An 18,233-nucleotide genomic window follows, 5' to 3' on the forward strand; every position below is an offset into this window, starting at 1 on the left:
AATGAACAGTGGTGACTGATAAAAAGAAATTTTGCCAGCTGTCACATAGAGGGAAATTAAGACAACAATCTGACTCAAGCATAGTGGCATCGACAACATGTTTTAAAATATTTAGGATGCTGGAAGCAATGATTGGAGAATGTTTCCTCTTGGAAATATAAGAACATCTGTCTAGATAGAGTTTCATAAAAAATAAGACCCTGTGACTTTAAAATGAGACTTCTTTCGCATTCTGACCATAAAATTCAACTTTCATAAAACTAGAAGTTTAAAGACAAGAAGAGCTAGGAAAATGGGGAGTAGGACAGAGAACATACTTAGGATATTTCCTCCATTTCTTTTGATAGATAGTGATTAAACTGTGCAAGTTATAATTCTACTTGTTTTATTTTACCTGCTTTGTTTTCCTTTGTACTGTATTCTGCCTTTTCAGATATTGTGGAAGAATTATGTATCTCTGAGTATAGTTTTTCAAACCTTTTAGTACATATGGTCATCGATAATGGCATAGAAGTGGTAACAGGTTGGTCACAGCCCACTGCAAAAGAAAAAAAAATACTTTAAAAGCATACAAAAAGAGTATTTTCCAAAATAAGAACAATAATGTATTTCTCTTTATTTCATGGTTCTGCGTACTATAAGAGGTTTTTAAAGATGATAAGCTTGTAGAATATACTTCTTTAAAATTTGATTGAATAAGTCAATGAATGACTTAATCATTATCTCACATGATTATTGCAAGGAGCAATAAATTAATAAGGGCAAAAGGCAGAACAGATGCTAGCTATTAAATTCATTACTATTAAGAAAAAAGCATCAGTGCAAATTTAAATTGATGTAATTCTAAAGAATATCTCAGAAAATTTCTAGGAATAGAGAGAATTTTAATGACCATGTTCTAATAAATTTTTACAAAGATGATGAAGGAAAAAATTATTCTTATTTAAATGAACTCCAATTCCTTGAGTTACGCTATCAATTGAAGTTTAGCTCTCTTTTGGTGACAAATTGTCAGTTAAAAAATTATTTCTGTTTGAGTGTCAGAGCAGAGTAGCAGTAAGAGAAGGGAATACTATAGGTTTACTTTATGGTGATCTCCACTTATCTCAATAATGACAGATATTTTGGTGACCCAGGAAATTAGCAAAATAAAGAAGAATTTAAATGGAAGAGGGCAGATGCACAGCTAGTCTTTGGACTTTCAGCAAGCTATGTAACCTCACTTACCTTCTGCTATCAATACTATCAATGTGAAATGAATAATTTCCAACCATACATTCATTCTATTCTCAATTTTTTTCAAATCTACTCATATATTAAATTTAGTAGAATTTGAATATTAAAAAACAACACATTTTGAGGATTGATTAAATCATGGTAGTGCTATTTTTTCCAATGGCTTATATAGACACACACACACACACACACACACACACACACACATATATGTGTGTGTGTGTGATACATAGTACATATATGTATAAATATATATAATGTATGTAATATATATAATTTCATGTAATCAGAGTGAATCATAACCTTTACTAGGCAATTGTTTTTGAAAAATTATTCAAATATTTTCTCCATCTGGGGCTGTAAATAAATATAATATGATTTTGCTGATAGTATTAATATAATTATTATATAATGTTAATGATATTTACTTAAAAAATCCTGACACCAACCCCCCACTCCACTTAGTGCCGACCCCTGTGGCAATAACATTTATGTTACCTGGTATACTGGAGATACCAAAGGACAAAATAGAGAAAGAAACAAGGATCTCCATTGTAAATGATTTCTTAGGAGAACACAGTTCACAGATCTTCTGTCTTAACTCAGGTATTGCTGAAATAAGGAAGAAAGAATCCTTCTGCACAGTCTTGATTACTGAGGCTTATTAAGAGTAAGAACATTTCTGTGCTTGGTTGAATGTTCAAAGGGATAGTGGATAGAAAAAGCTGGTGCATTACCACACACACACAAAATGCTATCTACTGATTTCTCCTGAGGCCAGTGTCTCTAAGAAACTTTAACAGTTTCTAGATTATGGGTATAAGTTGCTAAGTGACCAAGTTTGAAAATAACCTTCTGTTATTCATGAGATATTGCAAGAATATGTGTTTCATATGACCACATTTATCATTTTAGTGTTCGCAATACAAGAATCATAGTGCAAATAAATGTCCAAAACAGAATTTTGGACTGATATTACCATTGAGAATATTTAATTTTATACATAAAAGTAATGAGATCCAGAGTTGTCAGGTGATTTCATAATCCATAACATTTTTATTTAAAATAAATTTTAACATAAATAATGACAGTTAACTGACTTGTTTGAAAATTACCTTATCTGGGGCGCCTGGGTGGCTCGGTCGGTTAAGCGTCCGACTTCAGCTCAGGTCATGATCTCACGGTCTGTGAGTTCGAGCCCCGCGTCGGGTTCTGTGTTGACAGCTCAGAGCCTGGAGCCTGTTTCAGATTCTGTGTCTCCCTCTCTCTCTGCTCCTCCCCTGTTCATGCTCTATCTCTCTCTGTCTCAAAAATAAATAAACGTTAAAAAAATTAAAAAAAAAAGAAAGAAAATTACCTTATCTAACTTAGTTGTACCTTTAAGAAAGGTGTGTACTCTCAAGTAAGTTTCAAATAAAAAATGCATAAATATCCTATGTTAAAAAGTCAAAGTGCATTTCTAGTTTTTTCTGTGTAGTTGGAGTTATTTCTGAGGTCATCCATATGTTTTACATGGTTTATTACAGCAGATATTGGAGAAGAGCAGCTGAAAGTTTTTCCTCAGATCCCATAAACAAACATTAGGAGCAACTGTCCATTAATTCTCTCTTATTACACCCAAATAAAGCACTCAGAATATGGGTATAAAAGAGTCCCAGTGAACATTAGCCATATTATTCTATAGCGGTAAAGGTGTTTACTATCAAAACATGCATAGGTATTTAGAATCTTAGCAAAGCTTCCTGAACAAAGTAATAGACATTATTCAAGAAGTGTTTCCTTCCATAACCAATTTCTTCACTCTCAAAATACGAATTTAAAATTAAGGACTTAGAAAGTTAAATACTTGTTAGTAAGCACATAATTGAGAATTTTGCCATCATCTGACATAGAGGAAGACCATTTAAAACTGTCTCAACATAAGATGAATTCAACAGAAATTAATCAAATACTTATCAGTGTCTATTAATGTTCTAGTTACTGTAATATAACTGTGAAAAAGATAGATTTGATTATTGTGGATGAGAGTTAGAATTAGTTGAGATACTACAACTAAATTTCAAGTTTTATTAAAAATAAATTATTGGGTACCTTCTCTGTTATCAAAATACCTATGAATATACCCCAGGAAAAGAGCAGAGAAGAAAGGTTTCTCATTGATTTTCTCTATTCTATTCCTTTCCAAAGTTAGGACAAAAGTGCAATATTTTTACCTCCAAAGACTGAAGCCAATTAGAAATTTATTTTGGATATCTCATTTGTTAAATATGAAGAAAAAACAGAAAAATGAAAATATTATTGCTGACTCACTCAGGATAATTTTTGACTCACTTCTAATCTCATGGAGAATATGGAAACCACTCCCTTTTTTGAGCACTGTCTCAGTCTTTCACTCTGGATGCCCAACACGTTAAACACATTCTACAGAATCTACCTCATGAAGTAGAACTAAACTATTCTTTTCAACACTTATTATCTGAAAATGAGAGTACATATCATTTAAATTGTTTTTGTTTTACAGATATAAAGAATTTTAAATCATTGACAACTGGATAACTTAGGATGCTTGGATTCATTGATCACCATTCTGTGATCACCTTGTCATCATTCCAGATATTTAGGAAACAGATTATAAGACCTGGTCACTGTCTTGAGAAACTCAAATTATTTTTTAAAAGACATTCATAGAAACATATGACAAATCAATAGGGAAAATGTCATAAAAGTTGTATGAAAACAATTTTTATGTATGTTCTAAGTGTAGTTTTTCCTTCCAATACCACAAAGTTCAACATAGATCACATATTATAATGTTTCTGGATTAGGGGTTTTGTGGATCTAATAAGGAAAACCTAAGTTGTGTGTGAGTCACCCAAAGAAAGTATTTTACCTTGTTTCAATTTCTCTTCATTTCCTAATTTCACTCTTTAAATTTTGGAGAAGGAAATTATTATTGCTAGTCTACAACCTGTATGTTTATCAAAAACCACACTGGGGCACCTGGGTGGCTCCGTCTATTAAGTGTCCAACTCTCGACTTCAGCTCAGGTTATGATATCACAATTCGTGAGTTCAAGTCCTGCCTCAGGCTCTGAGCTGACATTGCAGAGCCTGCTTAGGATTCTCCCTTTATCACTCTCTCATCGCTTCTCTCTCTCTCTCTCTCTCTCTCTCTCTCTCTCTCTCTCCCTCTTTCTCAAAATAAATAAATAAACTTAAAAAAGAAACCCACCATCTTGGATAGTAAAAGTGTACAAAAGGTGTATATTTTGTCAATTCAATTGGCAGGGGTTATCTACACTGCTGAGCTAAAAAGATTTCCAAGGCCAATTCTATGTTCAGTGGGAAAAGAGTGTTATAACTGAATGGTGATGTATATCAAACATTCCAGGCAAAGAGAGTTGCTAAGGAAATATCAGATATTTACTGTCTCTAAACAAATGATGTGAAATGCACAGTATTGTAAAATCTTGGTAACTTTCACATATGTTATTATTTTCTCTGATTATCTACTGTGATAATTGGTAAAACTTCTAAAAGGAAAGCAATGTAAGTTCTAGTATTTAAAGCAAGCTGCTTTACCAGTATTTTAAGGAGGGTAATCCTAAGGGGTAAGTAGTGAGAGACTCCTTTTTGGAGAAAATGAGTAGATTAGAAGGAAAAAAAAAGAAAGAATGGAAAGCTTACCTGTACACAAGAAGTGACCTTATAACTTAGTTTATTAAAAAATCCTAACAATCCCAAACGTTTAATTACTTTAATAGATTGTTAGAAATGTACTCTTTGTCCCATACCAAAAATCTTGTTACACTCTCATTGGATATCTCTTAAAATTGAAATATATTTTGCTCATGTAGGCATATACAAACTTAGATATATACTGTATATGCAATCTATTTGCCAGGCCAACACTACTATTTTCTCTCAATTCTCCCTAAAATGGGAATCAGCAAATCTTTTCTTCTCTGCTTCTCTGTTTGATTTCAGATCCACTCCCTTTCTTCTGATTCCTTTCTTCTGAGATCTCTTTTTCTAGTTCTTAGCCTTGACAAGGTAACCCCCTAAGCTTAATAGTTACTTGAAACCATAAAGTGCTTAATTAGCCAGTCAGCTGCAAGTGGATTATTCTCCCATCTCTATTAATCTAAGTGTAAATGTCCTATTGGGGAGCTCACCAAAAATGGTCATTACAGTTAAAATATCTCATCTGAAGGTTTACTTCTGTTTCAGATGTCTATTCATGGGTTATTTAAGTTTTTCCATATAGTTTCTTCAGCATGAATGCCCTTCTAACCCTTATTCCATTGGCTAATTCCAATTATTTCCTTCTTCACAGCACAGGTATCATGTTTTTTATCAGTGATCACCATTTCTTCTAGAAATTACATTCATGTTCTTATCTAAGTGGGACTAGTTTAATCCTACTATTTCATAGATGTTCAGCCAACATATTCTAATTGACTTCTAAGAGTTGCCCTTTTGGGACTCCTGGATGGCTCAGTCAGTACAACATGAGACTCTGGAACTTTGGGTTGTAGGTTCAAGCCCCATTGTGGGTGTAGAGATTACTTTAAAATAAACTCTAAAAATTTTTAAAATAAAAACAATAATAACAAAATGAGAGTTCCACTTTTGCTCTTTACTTGCAAGACTTGAATTTTGAAAAAATACATTATAAGTTGTCTAAAATAAATACTGTTCAATTGCTCAGCATTGTCTACCACATAAATGTTTCTAAGTGTCATTTGAAAAAATAGCTAGGAGCTTCTGATGACGAACTTTCCTGTGGGAATCATGTATTCTGTTAATATGGCAAATCAGAGAATATTTCAACTCTCTTTCGGTGGTTAATTAATATGTACATTCTTCAACCCCCTCATCCCTTACTCAAGAATACTGGGGAATTCACATGTTTTGCCTTAATTGTATTATTTTGCTGCTATTTGTAAGCATTTTGAATAAAACATGTTTCAAATTAACTTCTAAACTTTATCAAACTGGAATTTTTGGTTGGGAACTCTAAGGAACCAATACTTTGGGGTAAGAGAGTTTGGGGAAGAATACCATGGATGCTCAGAGTGGTGGTGAGGACAGACTGGGGAAGCATGAGCTACAGGGAAAAGGTCACTCCTCCCTCTTTTAACTCATCTCCTCACATAGAAATATCCTAAGAATTAAAGTACTGTGAAGAAGTTGCTCAAAGTTCCGGACTCTTAGGGAAAAACTAATTATATCAAGTGTCCTTCTTTCCCACTTTGTTTCACTTCTTACTCCCATTTTATTCTCCCTGTCTCACATTTGGGTTTAACAAATTATAAATAAAATAAAACTCCAAACAGGTAGTGGTTTTTCTTTTCTCTTCAATCTCCATATACTAGTCAATTCTCCTACTTCAGCACTGTCCCAGTCATAAGAATATGTGAACATCTCTGTCTAGAGACCCAGGTCAAGTAGATCTAAACTGTTTTATGAATTAATTTAGCAGAGAGACTCTAGTGAGATTTGCCTTTCAGAATTAGACTTTTTTCCATATTTTGATTCACCTATGGGGCAATACGACTTCCTATAGCTGATTCCATATCAAATAGAAAATTTTTTCTGCAATACCTTCCATGTAATTAATTCTGCCTGTCTTCTGTATTATGCCTTGAAAGGAGAACTAAACTGCAGACATTTGATGTTTATGTATGAATGACTTCTACTCCTGAATGGCTCAAGCATGTATATTCCATTTTGTCTTCCTTTGTTAATTATAGAAATTCATGAACAGAGTAGTAGTCTTTAGTGGAAGTTTCAAGAAAGCTTTAAGAAAGATACTGAATTCTGGGTGCATAAGTCTGTCTATATATCTCTATCTCTATCTCTCTCTATCTATCTATCTATCTAATCACTCTTAGCTCTGCATCATCTTAATTTCTTAAATTCACCTCAGCTAATATACAGCCTGAGTTTTGGTTTTACAGTAATCAATTCTAATTTATTATTTGCCCCAGTGATTATTAAATTGTCCATAGTCTTCTCTTGCATACCTTCCACAAGTCCAAGCCACAATAATGGTACTCTTTGCTTTTGGCTAAAATAAGAAAAGAAAGAAAGAAAGGATTAAAATCCAGCTATGACTGGAGCACCTGGGTGGCTCAGTAGGTTAAGCCCCCAACTCTTGATATTGGTTCAGGTCATGATCTCATGGTTGCTGAGATGAGAGCATGGAGTCTTCTTGGGATTCTTTCTCTCTGCCCCTCCCCCACTAGCACACACATTTTATCTCTCCCTCTCAAAATAAATAAATAAACTTAAAAAAAAATCCAGCTATGGCAAGCACACTTCCAAAATAAAATAGGCCAAGAACCACCAGAAAGCAACATGCCAATGGAAAAAAACGCTATACTACTATCTTGGAAATTTTTATTTCTTGCTGTATGTATTCTACTATATGCCAAACATTGATCAGGCTTTGTGAAACTATAGTGGTCAGAACCTAGATCCTGCCATTATGGAACTTGCTCAATCAAATCCTTTGACAACCTTGTTTCAGAGCTGTCATGAAAATTATTGTCACCTCCTTTGTTCTCCCATGTTATTTACTCTGAACAATTCATATATAATTTACAGCAATGCAATCTGAGAGAGAATTCCTCTAAATGATATCCTAACCCTAATTCAGATGAGGGCCAGAACACGGAAAAATTCTTCACAAACTAAGTCTTCCAGAAATTTAGATTTTTCTCACTCCCTTTTATTTTATTCTTTCAAGCTATCATCTTTACCCCATCCTCAGAGTTAGCAAAAATATCCTGACAATGCTTTCAATACATGTGTATTCTTAGACTACCCAAGAGATATATCAGGGTCATAAAAATGGCTGGTAGAAAGGTATCTTGCCATCCAAAATATGAAGGGGTAGGAGTAAAATAGTGCTTCATTCCTAGTCATATTAGCACTGAATGTACTGAGATAAACAATCATAAAATAATAACCAAGAAATTGTTCTTCTAGAAAAAATATTATGGTTAGAAAACAAAACATGACTTCATCATAAACTTATCATTTGACTTAGGAAAGAGATTCAAAATTACACATTGCACAGGACATTCCTTACTATATAACTAGAGAAGTGAGGATACAGAAAGGTAAGCATAAAATACATGTTTAATACAGGAGTACTGATGCATAGGGGCACTTGTACCCCAATGTTTATAGCAGCACTCTCAACAATAGCCAAATTATGGAAAGAGCCTAAATGTTCATCAAACTGATGAATGGATAAAGAAATTGTGATGGGCGGTGGGAGGGAGGGGAGGGTGGGTGATGGGTATTGAGGAGGGCACCTTTTGGGATGAGCACTGGGTGTTGTATGGAAACCAATTTGACAATAAACTTCATATATTGTAAAAAAAAGAAATTGTGGTTTATATACACAATGGAGTACTACGTGGCAATGAGAAAGAATGAAATATGGCCCTTTGTAGCAACGTGGATGGAACTGGAGAGTGTGATGCTAAGTGAAATAAGCCATACAGAGAAAGACAAATACCATATGTTTTCACTTTTATGTGGATCCTGAGAAACTTAACAGAAACCCATGGGGGAGGGGAAGGAAAAAAAAAAAAAGAGGTTAGAGTGGGAGAGAGCCAAAGCATAAGAGACTGTTAAAAACTGAGAACAAACTGAGGGTTGATGGGGGGTGGGAGGGAGGGGAGGGTGGGTGATGGGTATTGAGGAGGGCACCTTTTGGGATGAGCACTGGGTGTTGTATGGAAACCAATTTGACAATAAATTTCATATATTGAAAAAATAAAATAAAATACATGCTTAATATATTTACCTTTGATCCAACTGAACAAAAATGAACTACTAATATATTACAATGCACAAGACATCTTAATAATTTCAGTCTTTGTGTATTTTTGCTATATTACACATGAGGAAACATTTTAGAAGAAGTATATATCTCTTAATTTTACTTTTTATACTTCAATCTATATTTTGTGGTCAAGAATTTTCTTGTCAACAGAATGGCAACAGTTTTCTAAAAGTTTAGTGTGAGTCCACTGTGAAGGAAATTCTTTTATTTGAAAGTATAGGAAAAGGTGCTTGTAAAAATAATAACACTTTGTCTTCATCTTTCATTAATATCTCTTTGTCCTTTGCTTAAAAATAAAAAGTGTAGGGGTGCCTGGGTGGCTCAGTCAGTAAAGGTCTGACTTCAGTCAGATCAGGTCATGATCTCCCGGTTCGTGGGTTTGAGCCCCGTGTCAAGCTCTGTACTCGGAGCCTGGAACCTCCTTTGGATTCTGTTTGTCTCTCTCTCTCTGCCCCTCACTCACTCACACTCTCTTGTCTCTCAAAACAAATAAATGTAAAAAATAATAAATAAATAAATAGCCTACAGTACCCATTTCTTTGAGAGTATGTTGAATGAATAAATAAATGCATGAATGATTTGTTTACAAATAGACAAATGTCTAGTGAAGAAATAGTGAGCTAATATACAGAAAATGTTTAAAAGAGTATTCAATACATGTTAGTTAATTTATCATTATTATAGATATGATGGTCAATAATATCTTTTTTGGATATTTTTATAGCTAGAAAGAAACTTAATGACTAAACATTGAGTACTGAGATTTCTAAAAAAAAATAAAGAGAAAATTATTCTCTTGTTTACACAGTCAGAAGTAAGTTAGTAATAAATTATCAGCAAAACTCGAATGGTGTTTGAATACAATGCAGGATATATAATTCACCTACCAGTCAAAGTAGGAATAGTTAACTTTTGATTTACTTTATTCTAAAGTTTTACGATTTCAATAGGCTTTTGTGTATGTGTGTGTATGTGTATTTGTCCCAGACAAAGCAGTAAAGAAAAGGTCAGATGAAGATCTAGTTTCAGTTCTAACATAGTAAATTATGTGGTTTTAAGGACATCACTTTACTTAACTTGTCTTTTCTATTTCATGTACAAGATGAAGAGCCTGACATAGAAGATTTATAAGATTCTATCCAGCCTCAAACACGTTTTTCTACATACACACTATTAATTCTTGCCTACATATTAAATACACTTCTTTCTATATTCAGACTATTAATCTTAATCTACATATGAAATATATTTTGCTATATTCAGAATATTAATCCTTTCTTACATATTAAATACATTTTTCTATATCCAGACCATTAATTCTTAAATACAGATTGTATATACATTGATTGTATATAGACTTATATATCATTGAGTGACTGAAACTGTGTCACCCCATTTTCTAATTTGATATTATAGTAATGAATTTATGCAGCCCTTGTCATTGCAAAGACATTTACTTATAAATACTGTCCTTAAGGAATAACATATCTAATTTTAGCACATTTTGAGACATAGGATTTGATATTTCCTTAGGAAAGAAAACTCAAACTAAAAATATACTTTGGGATAATATATTTGCATTCAAAAACAATCTCATGTTTTGAAAACAGTAATGACAAGTAAAATTTACAGACTCTTAGTAGAAATGCTCTGTCTCCAATTCCCAAATAGTAGAGTTGGCTCAAGTATCCTACAAATCTGAAATGGTTTATTGGCAATAATGTGAAGGAGTAGAAGGAGATTAATACCAAGTCAAAAATATGGTTAATGCAGAATGTTAAAGAATATAACCAAATGCTTTCTCAGTCAAGGTACAGAGGTCTTCATTAGTGAATTCTGAATAAATGTTGCCTGATGATAATGATTATACTAACAAACCAATTCTATAATACTAGTGCTTATATTACATTTTATATATAAAATTCATGATCCCTACTCCATTTCAGTATTGTAAATGAGTCCACTAAAAAATTCCATACTTCCTGGTGTAATTATTGAGAAATAAAGAAAAAAGGGAGTTTTACAAATTTTACAGTTACAAAGAATGTACATTTAAATTCTTAAGACCTCAAATTTTAAAATTATACTACAACAATTTAATTGGTCCTTGAATATGTACTTTATAATCTTAATATCAGAATGTTGAATCTTAATGTTCAGAGACATCCGAATCATAATTTAGAGTTTGAAGCATTGTAAAAAAACACTTAATATTATAGATGAAGACTCTAAAAACCAAAGAGGTTAGGTGATGTATTGTAACATATATTCTTTATAACTTATTAAAAGTAGAGACTAACCAATGATTTTGTAAGTCTATCTAGCCAACTTTGGATTGTTTTTATAACCATTCCTAAAATAGATCTTATGACAAATACTAGGCATTTCATTTTTTAAACCAAATTCTATGACTCTAACTTTTTCTAATCAAAATAACTTCTAAGCTACTCTGTAAAATTTCTACAGGCTATTTTATAAAGATTTATCTCCAGTCCTCAGATACTGGTACTGAAAGCAGAGATCAATTACTTCTTTCACAACACTTCAAGAGTGCCTGGAATGTGGGAATCAGCCATAAGTGTCTCAATAATCTTTACTTATGTTTGCTATTCAGAAGCAAGACAATTATTACACTGGTGGCATAGTGGTGAGCATAAGCTACCTTCCAGAAGCAACACAATTATTAATCACAGTGTCATAGAACTGTAATACAGGGTAATTCAGTAAATAACTTCAGGATGTCTAAATATTCTAGACAGATTCACTGATAACCACTGAGGTGAAGATGTTTACTCAGGGATTGATTCCCTCCTCAATCAATTTTTTCCCATACAATATAGGAATAAACATTTCAATAACTTGAATTTAGTACTTGAAATTTGATCATGACACATTTTCTTGCTGAGAAATAAACAATGTAGAATTTTCACATCAATTCCCATGAAGATGACTGTTTCTAAGTAAAATTTGTGTATCTTGGTCTGCTTAAAGCCTACAGTAAACAACATAGAGAATTTAATTTTGCTATGAATAAGAATTATTGTTAATGTGAGTCACCAAACCCATGAGCAAATCAATTACAACATCCTTTTGGTATCAGAACTCCTAAACTATGGATAAGATGAATAGAGAAGATCATTTCATTGATTTTTTCTCCTATTCCTTTCCAAAGAGATATCAAATATGATTATTCCTTTACTCAAGGGCTGCAGCCAATTAGAATATCTGTTTTTGAACCTACATTTACCAAGTTGGAAAGGGGAAAAATGGCAAAAAAAATTTTAGTGCTGATTCACTAGGTTTTATAAACTACTCTTAAATCCATGAAGAACATGGAAATTGTTTTGTAATCTTATTGTGCTTATGAGCCTAGCCCTGGAAATATATTTGAGCTTATGATTTTTAACTCTGCAATACTTAGACTTTGTGCCCATCAAGATGGCAAGCACAATCTCTAATTTAGGTTGTGTCACATAAATGGTGATTATTGCCAAAACCTTCATAATCATTACCATTTCTTGAAAGTTTATGAGTCAGAGTTGTGCTTTAGAGATGTTATCTCCTCCAGTATACACAAAAACCTTATAAGATAGATATTATTTTCTACATTTTACAGATTAAGAGAAGGTAAATAACTTGCCCAAAATCAAATAGAAAGCCAAAGATCTAGAATTCTTACCTTGGTATGTTTTATCCAAAATATGTAACCATAACCACCAGACTTTGGTCAATCATCATTTCTTTTCATCTCTTTCCTCATCTGTAAGATACAAAATTGAAACTTTTGGGCAATTGTCAAACTTTGCAAATTATAGATTTTTTTTAAATGAAATCATGTATATGATCTTGATTTTACAACAATCTTGGCTCCCATAGAAAACCCATTTCAAAAACTTTGAGAATACAGGCCTTTTGGGGCCCATCCAAATCTTTTTCACAAATCTACTCTATTTCCTTTTTAAAATCTGTTTTTACCAAAGAAATTTATGAATTTAGCATAATTGCAAAATGTTCATAGTGAACATTTCATAAATGAGCATTACTGGGCTGCTGAGAAGAAACTATCTTTCAAGCGTCCTTTCTATTCCAGTAATTCACCAGACACTTCTCTGAGGACATTAGTTAGATTACCCAAGAGACAAAAAAGAATATATCAGATTTACCTTTGGCCTAACAAACTGAGAGACCAATTCCATCTTCACAGATTCTTGATCAATATGGCTAAATTTTAGACAGGTTTCTTCCTGACATTTTCTCCTAACCCCTGTTTTCCTAAATCACTTGCTTTGGAAAATTTGCAATTAGAAATTCTTTCTCTGCTTCTTTGATATGTAAATAATCTCCCAGTCTGTTTTTAGATTTATAACCCAAGAATGTCTTTTTCAATTATCTTCTTAAGGAATAGATGGTAGCCAAGTTTTGGTAGCCTCTTATGTCAATGGTAGAAAAAAGTGGAAAAAATAAATATGATCCAGATTCTGAGATTTTGATGCAGATGAGAATGTTTTCAAGGAAGAAGATTATAAAGAGTATGATGTGTATATTAAGCATTTGCAAGAAAAAAAATTCAAATAAGAAGATAGTCATGACTTTTACATAATGTTACAGAATCTGCACATGGAGCAGAAAGAACTCTGCTTGGATAAAGGCTAGAACAGATATTGCATTATTTGAAGAAAAGAAAAGGAAGTTTTGCAACAGTGAGGTAAGTGACAGGAAAAGTAATCAAATGAGAAATAAGTTCAAGGTGAAGGAAACATTGCCCAGAATTGATGTAGCAGAACAAGGTATAATTTAGGTGATCTTGGAAGTGAAAATGCTTTCCTGTGATCTCTGAACTGGAAATATGCTCATGCTGAGTATAAGGTGAAATCTTTAAGACTAAAGACCTGAGAACACTCTGTAACATCAAGTACAGATAACAAAATCAATTAAAGATGGAAAGTTCTTACTGAACAGCCTGTAACATTTCAACCCAACCACATGGCCATTTCTGAGTAAATTGTCCATTAAAACTGCTTTCGCTTTGATCCAAATCTATGCTCCAGTGATATTCTAAGCAGTGGTAGTCACTAGATTAGTGATAGAATTTATCACATTGTAGAAATAATGAAAGTTATCATTGTGTGAGACAAAAAAGTGAAGAAATCAAAGCAATCATGAAACAAAGGCAAAAAGGAACCTAAAATTTGAGAACTGAACTGAAATTTTTGGTCATTAAACATTTCCTGACTTAAGGATTCCATTATCTTTATGCTAGGAGTGAAAAGTATTTGGCTGCAAATAAGATATGGAGCAGGGCTAAAATTTGTCTTGTAAGTAGCTAATGTTTATCTGAATCCCCTGTTCCTTTAGCCATTGCTGCAACTCCTCTCCTCTCATGGCCACAAAGCAAAGCACTAATTTACACTATACACCAGTGTAAAGTTCCCAGAACGTTCAAGGGGAAGTAGAAAAAGTCATAGCATGATCACTTTCTTTTCTCTTTTTCTTAACTATGTTCAAGGTTAGGAAGTGGCCACTCCATACTTGTAAGAAAGATGTTTATCAAACAATGCCTCTTCTTTGCTTACTTAATAGACTGCTTTCAGGAGGATGATGAAAGTCTTGGTGAAAATTCTATTTTCCTTTTAGTTACACCACAATTTTATGTTCAGAATCCTACTGGAAAGCTCTGAACCTTAGAACCCAAAAATGTTTAAGAAAATACGTAATAATCCTTTATACATCTCAATGTTCTCCTTGAAAGTGGAGGAATTAGCTAGGGAGAAGTCTAATGCCTCTTCCATGTTCAAAAACTTCTTAAAATAAAAAGGACAAGCATTTATCAAGCATCACTATGCTGAATATTATACTAGACACTTTTCACTTGGTACGTTTCTCATAACAACCTTGCAGAATGGTTTTTGCTATGTACGTTTTAAAGAGTGGGAATCTTATTTCTCAAAAAGTTAAAAACAGAACTATCCTATGATCCAGCAATTGTACTACTTGACATTTACCCAAAGAATACAAAAATACTAATTCAAGGAGATACATGCACCCCTCTGTTTATTGTAGCATCATTTAAAAAAAATAGCCAACATATGGAAGCAGCCCAAGTGTCCATCAATTGATGAATGGATGAAGAACAGATGTCATCAATTGATGAATGGATAAAGAATGGATAAAGAGCAATGGAATATTATTCAGCTATAAAAAAGAATGAAATCTTGCCATTGGCAATGACATGGATGCCATGGAGGGACTATAATGCTAAGCAAAATAAGTCAGTCAGAGAAAGGCAAATACCATATGATTTTACTCATGTGTGGAATTTATGAAACAAACAAATGAGTGAAAGGAAGAAGAGATAAAGAAATGAAGAGACAAACTCTTAACTACAGAGAGCAAACTGATGGTTACCCAGGGGTGGGGTGTAAGATAGGTGATGGGGATTAAGGAGTGCCCTTGTAATGAGCACTGGGTGATGTATGGAATTGTTGAACCACTATATTGTATACCTAAAAGTAATATAACAATGTATATTAACTAAATGGAATTAAAACAAAAACGTAAAAAAATAAGAGTGGGAACCTTAGAGTGAGAGAAGGTATATTATTTAGAAAATGTGAAATGCAAAAGCAAAACAACCCAAAAATATAATGCCTTAAACACAACAGAAGTTTATTTCTTGCCCATGTAATGTCAAAATGGGTAGCATTGATCTGTAGGAATCTCTCTTTCAAGCACTCATTCAGGGATTCAGGTCCTCTTCCATTTCAGGATTCTGGTACCTTTAATATGTGGGTTTTAAGGTGACTGAGGAAAGAAGAAGAGAAAGTGAATCTAGGTGCCTGGGTGGTTCAGTCAGTTAAGCATCCAACTGTTGAGTTTGGCTCAGGTTATGATCTCATGCTTCATGGGATCAAGCCCTGCATAGGGCTCTACTCTGACAGGGTAAAGCCTTCTTGGGATTCACTCTCTCCCTCTCTCTCTGCCCTTCTCTTGTTCTCTCTCTCTCAAAATAAATAAACATTTTTTTAAAAAAAGAAAAAGTGAACCTCATATGGGAGTATTTTATGGACCAGTTCTAACAATGGTACATATTACTTCCTTTTACCAGACCTCAGTCAAGTACCCACTAAACTCTAAGATAGGCTGGAAAATGGAGTGAAGTTATGGTCTCAGAAGGAAGAGAAAATGAGTTTTGGGGTTTTTCAAAATTTTTTAAAATGTTTATCCATTCTTGGGAGAGAGAGAGAGAGAGAGACAAAGTGTGAGCAGGGGAGGGACAGAGAGAGAGAGGGAGACAGAATCTGAAGCAGAATCTGCACTGTCAGCACAGAGCCCGATGCAGGGCTCTAACTCATAAACAGTGAGATCATGACCTGAGCCAAAGTCAGATGCCCAACCCACTGAGCCACACAGGCACCCTGAAAAAGTGAGTTTTAAAATAGCTAGCCAGTCTGAAGCACAAATTGATTTTCCTAGTCACCAAATAATCATGTAAATCTTTGTCCCACATGCAGAACATATTCCCTTCCCTTCCAAAAGGAGACAGCTGAAAATCTCATTCCAACAAAGCCTCCATCTAAAGCAGGATTTTCTAGTCCTGTGCAGCCTTTTCTCTAAACTTCTGGATATGGTATATGAAAATAGAAGTTAACTTTCAGGAGACAGGTATAAGAATAATTAAAATAATATCATTTATAGTAGCGTATCATTGGAGGAGAATGAAGAAATTGTGGAGTATTCAAAATGATTTATTAATAATTAAAATAAATTAATTCAGCTACATCCAAAAATATAGTAAATTATAGAAACCTATTATACATGACTTGTATACAATTCTAACACATTTGTATAATAATATGTATAAATTATATTAACAGTCAGTGTAAGAACTCGCTAGAACAAACACCCTGCTTAATTGAGTATGTTCTTTGAAATGTATATTTGGGTAGAAAGTGATTCATTTTAAAAAATTTTTTTAACATTCATTTTTGAGAGACAGAGAGAGACACAGTACAAGTGGGGGTGGGGCACAGAGCGAGGGAGACACAGAATCTGAAGCAGGCTCCAGGCTCGGGGCTGTCATCACAGCCGGATGCAGGGCTCAAACTCAGGAACAGTGAGATCATGACCTGAGCCAAAGTCAGACATTTAACTGACTGAGCCCCCAGGTGTCCCTAGAAAGTGATTCGTTAAGCACAAATATGAATAGAGGTGTCTATGAAAGCAGAAAGAATTTGTTGTTCCGGGGAGCTGAGGTATAAAGAGCCAGAATACTGGGTAGCAGGCTGTGCATGCCACAGTGTGAATCTTCCCTATGACTCCAAATCTTTACTAAATTTGCAATACCTAAAAAATATTTAAATGCAAGTGGATTTTGGAGTATCTAGAGAAGGGAGTTCATTTTAAAGCTCCGTTAAATGCAGACATGCAGAAGAGGGAGTACCAAGGCAAGGAGAAGCATGAGATGCCAATCGTAGAAACCTTACATATCATGAGAAGGGTTCTCACTCTCACCAGACCATGGAAGTAGGGTTCATATTGAATTTAACCAGATCATTGTGGGGCTTGTAGGTTGTATTGATTGTTTGGCACTTACACTCACAGTACATCGTAAGCAGTGGAATAACTGCACATAAGAACACGCAAGGGTGATATTCACCTTGTATGTATGGCATGAACAGCAAAGGCAATGATTAGTCAGAAATAATGTCAGCCATGATGTTGGAGCAGAGTTCTGAAGTTCCCCTGATATTCTAGGCATTACTCCTTTATTACGAAGTCCTGGGAAAGTCTAGATGTCCCAGGATAGTAGCCTGGGTAACAGTGAAGAACTAGAACAGTGCCCATTTACCAATGGGTATAAAAGAATTTCGATAGGTAACAAGTACTATGATCATATCTGTATGTGCCGGTGAAATTACAGCACTAGGCACTTAGATCCTGCAAGAAGTTACAGGTGACAGCCTGACACAATAAAGAAGGAAAGGAAGTACCTTTTATTCTTTTCCTTTAACAGGAAGTCCTAGTCTCCTTCTTTGCAGTCATTTGTCATTACAACACCTGGGAACGGGTACACTCATCTTTCACCTAAGGAATAAGGAGAATATAATATAAAGAAGTATCTCATCCAGGGAAGA

This window comes from Panthera onca, chromosome B2 (assembly GCF_046562875.1).
Source record: "Panthera onca isolate mPanOnc1 chromosome B2, mPanOnc1 haplotype 2, whole genome shotgun sequence".
NCBI classification, from domain to species: domain Eukaryota; kingdom Metazoa; phylum Chordata; class Mammalia; order Carnivora; family Felidae; genus Panthera; species Panthera onca.